The sequence below is a fragment of the Macrosteles quadrilineatus genome, unplaced genomic scaffold (assembly GCF_028750875.1).
Source record: "Macrosteles quadrilineatus isolate MER2022 unplaced genomic scaffold, UCM_ALF_1.0 Scaffold_2__2_contigs__length_208266976, whole genome shotgun sequence".
Lineage (NCBI taxonomy): Eukaryota > Metazoa > Arthropoda > Insecta > Hemiptera > Cicadellidae > Macrosteles > Macrosteles quadrilineatus.
In genome coordinates this window covers 66,226,367-66,231,258 of record NW_026542595.1, presented here as the reverse complement: position 1 = coordinate 66,231,258, position 4,892 = coordinate 66,226,367, and positions in this window count along the sequence as shown.

The window sequence follows — 4,892 nt, the reverse complement described above, 5'->3', positions numbered from 1 at the left end:
TAAATATTAATTGATATTTGTTTCAAATTATTTACTTTAACACGTTCTCTGCTACGGATGTTCCGGAACGTCAGCCGGGCCACGGCACCAGGAGCTAGGAACGTTCTGGAACGTCACCGTTCATTGTTGTTTAACGTTTCCATGGATCAGCCAGCTCGTCACGAGTGTCCTATATTTATTTGCAGCTCGTGGGAACGTACTTTTTTGACAATAAAAAATATAGTTTCCCAAAATCACCACCAGGGTCGTTTAGAACAGGGCTTTGTCCCACCTCTTTCCTGCTAGATAGCGACACTACTTTACCGACTGCAACCTGGGTAGTGCTGCTTTCTATCAGAATCACTTAGTACTATGTCCAAAGCCAGTTTTATTGCAGAACATTGCCATCCAGTATAACTACTGTTGTTTTTACTGTATTTCAGAGTATCGGCGGCAATGTTACGCATCAGCGAGCGTTAGTTCAGCTCCTGGCGCTGTCCCGGCATCTAGCGGTCAGCAGCGAACGTGTTAATAAACTATTTATACTCCTAACAATAAAACCTACAAAGAATTTAGAGTGAGATTAACAGGGTGGTAATCTATGTTCAATATAATATGCCCAGAAAAATATTTAAATTAAAAATTTTCTTTGTAAATAATTAATTGTAGTATCAGGGGCCGAGCCTTGCTCAGTTGTGGTTAATTGGGTTTAATAGTTTAAAACTACTATTTTAATGTCTTGGTCAGAGGTGCCCATCCCCCCCAAACCCAGAGGCGCAATCCCCCCTCAAGCCAAAGGAGTAGTCCCCCCCCAATTTATGCTGCCGTCTATTTAAACCTACCCTCCCCTCACCAATTTATCTGACAATTTTCCCTTTACCTCATAAAACAAGCATTTAAAGTATTTAGTAAACTTGAGGTACGAAAAACATTACCGTAGGTGTTTCATTTTGGTGTCCCCAGAGACTAAAAACGCCGTATTCAAATTATACAAATTTACTGCAGTGGTGATCAGTATGTCACTTTTAGCTGTTAGAGCAGGCTCAAAACATTATTACAGCAATTAGAAAAACAAACTTGCTGATAATCAAAATTAAATGTTTAATATGAAACGTCATTTAACAATACATCAATATAAATCTAACTAATGGATGAATTAGAAGTTTTTCAATTTACAATTCAGAATCTGTATTGTCAGCCAATATGTGTGCTCAGTATTGCAATAGACAACGTCTTCAAAACGTACAACAATATAGGCCTACTCGGTGAATTACTCTACTCCAACACAGTACTGTTAGTAACTGTACAATATATTAGGTGGCGTTAATTTTTATAGGGCTTAAGAATTCAAACAGCTTTAAGTGCATTAATAATACGTTGGCAAAAAGTATCTTGTTTCAAAATTATAGGCTGAGTCACGAAATAAGACAGACTTGTTGCTCGCCACTCCCAGGCTGCCTTCTACAAAAATCGCCGGGCAAAATACCCACAGTATCTCTTAATAATTGCCACCAGTACAAAAGGTTTTTGTGACGAAGTAATCTTATAATTAATTTTGATAGCTCCAGGATTGCCTTTTATGACTAATAATGGTAGAAACGCATCTTGTCAGACAATCCGTTTGTACACAAAACACGAAACGATAACAGATAGGCCTATATCAATTCACGCGTGTATATTGCTGCGGGCAGGACTGGAAATAAACTGAATCAGGTAATGACGGAAAGACGTGGTCTCTGGATTGTCGTCTTTGTGTTATCAAAAGCTGAAATTGGACTAATTCTAGTGACGGAGGAGAGTGTTGAAAATATAATGGGATTCATAATTGATTTTCCATTCAAAATTATTGACAATAATAATCAATTTATATGCTGGATGGTCTCGACATTGTACATTACTGGAGAAAAGGAAATTTTTTAAATACTTTGAGGAGTTTGAAATATACGTAAAACTATTGACAGCAAAAAAATTTTTAGTGAAAACACTCAATTAATTATGAATCCCATAATCCCCAGCCTCGCGGGCCGTCCAATGGGAGCCAAGCACGAATATTTTTGGCCAGTGTTGCCGAAAGTGTAGTACCTATATCGTATCGGCACCATAATGTCGTATCCTACGATTAATTAGGAGTAAGAGCAACGTAGTCGATAAAATAAATATATTTAGAAGTATGTTTAACCACAGAGAAGTTCTTATGATTATTAGGGTGGAAAATGCATTATAGTCTTACCATAGACTAACCAACACAAGTAAACTTTACATCCCATTGTAAACTTTGAAGCTCGTTTTTCGTGTCTAGTTCATGTCCGGTGACACTGATAGCTAGTGTCGACAAAATTGTGTTTCTATTATTTTATAGTTAACTTCATGATTTGTTCCTTACTGTTTGGTTATATAACTAGGGGACGTGTTATTAGTTGTGATTAGAACGTTTTATTTGGTTAAACGAGGTTTTAAATTACTGAAAACAAGAAACAATTGTAAACAAAACACGACCTCTAAAGACAGTGCACCAGACAGAACTAACAATACAACTGTCTTCAGATCATCCATAAGGATGAGAAATGTACTAATATAAAGGAGTATGTTTTATATGTGGGTTTCTTACTTAAATAGTAGCTTATTGGTATGAAAAAGATAAAAATGCACATTTAATTTGGATCTATTACATGTTATGAAATATCTATTTTCGTAGTCCGCCATTTGTTTCTTTTATTCGAATAAATACCATTTTGTGAACTTCTGCAAATAAAATTTTTGAGTTTGTATTTTATATACTGGGCTTGTAGTAACCTTAAATCATAAATCATAATAAAATTTACACGTTAAACGTCATTACAGAATTACATTGTAGTGGTTATGTATTTTTAAATAGAGCTATTGAATTTAAATAAATATTTATCAATACATTATAAAGTGGAAGGCCTAATGTATTCATGGATTGCATTAAAAGTTAGTCTATGCATAAATACAACTTGTAAATTTCTTTTATTGTAGGCTATTAGTGTAGAACCCGGGTCATCCTCTTAATTTTGTTGAATTAATATTAATTTTACGTCTTTCAGTAGGCTTACTTTTTAAAAGTCTGGAGTTTTTTCCAGGCTGGTTCTATCTTATCCAAAAACAAAGCTATTGTCTATTGTGTAGCTCAGTACTGGGGAACGGTGAACCGAGCAATGGCTTGGTATAGTTTATATCGTTTGTGAAAGCAATATAAAGGAAACCCAACACTCAAATCAGGAAAATCCGTCAATTAGTTTATTAAAAATCGTGAATTAAAATAACCCTGTCACGTTTTATTATATGAATATTATATCTTCTCCTATTTTTTACTAGTGGTGCTTAGGTGTACAATCTAAAAACCGTTTTAAAACATGTAACATTATTGCTAAAAAATTCAACACATTTTAGAATTAGGCAACTATTTACTAGTAGGCCTACAATGCTTTGGTTCAAACTATTAGGCCTAGATAAAAACTTAGTCTACGTCATCATATTTGTACACGTAAGTTGGACGGTTCAACGACAAACATTTAATTTAAAATATATGAATTAATTATGAAAGTTACGATGGTTGATGACTGTATTAATTAATGGTTTTGGTTTATTACGACATTACAATTAAATCTGTTTTCCGTTTTTAAGAACTTGCGTGTATTTTAGCTTAATTTCGTAGAGGTTTAATTATTTATTGCCAATTAAACTAAATTTTGAATATTTTTCATATTCTATTATTTTCTTTTATACTGATGGCATTTATATTTAAGATCGAAATCATAAACATTTAACTGGCCATTGTACAGTTTAATAAAAAACACTTTTTCATGATTTTTTAATTGTCTTTTAATTACTTTGGGCTAGTTATCTGTTAAAAGTGGAATTGATAACAAAAAACAATAACATTTACTGTATCTTTATAGACACTGACATTTTGAAATACGGCAGTGTACGATTATTTTGTCGTACAAGGTTGGCAACGCTCCGAGCAGTGGGCGCGGCCGGGTTAGCGACTTCCAGAGTTAGCGAATTCCGCCGCGAGACAAAATCGAGTTAGCGGGTTCCGGAGTTAGCCAATTCCTGACTGAGACGGTTAACCAGTTCCAGAGTTAGCCAGTTCCGCCACACGACCGAGTTAGCGAGTTCCTGAGTTAGCCAATTCCTACGTCTCCAATAGTCCAATATCAGCTGTTGAAAACGCAGACGACAATCCAGAGACCACGTCGGTCCGTCATAACCTGAACCTGATTCAGTTTACTTTACTTACTTCCAGTCCTGCCGACGGCAATGTACGAATTGACAGGCCTATCTGTAATCGTTTCGTGTTTTGTATTAAATGTTTGTCGTATTCTGACGACACCTCCAGAAGTGGATCTTTTTTTAAATCCTGACGATGGTGGAGTTAAAGGACCACCAAAACATATGTAGCAAGTAAAATTCGACACTGGTATATTTAAGGATTGTCTGGCAAGGTCCGTTTTTACCATTCTTAGAAGCTATCTTAATTACGAACGGCAAAATGTTGTTGGTGGTGATAGTGAGCTGCTTAGAAACACTTTTTCGGGCTGCTTGTACAAAATTATACATTCATTATGACAGCTAGCAAAAAAATATCCCCCCCAAAAATGTTAAAATAAGTCCCCCCCCCAAAAATTCCTGTGGCGCAAACGTGCCACAGTACCCCCCCTCTGGGCACCCCTGGTCTTGGTGAAGAATATGGATGGTTTGTAACTTTTTGATGGTTCGATACTGGACCGAGCTGTCCTTGATCATTGAGCTAATTAGTCTAGGTCAAAACCAGAAATTTTGATCTCAAAACCAAAACGGAAACTTAAAAAATCAAAACCCGAATCTTGAATCGCAAAACCTTAATTAAATTTTTTTTGTTAAGTTTACCTGGTAAAGTTTGCAAAAAA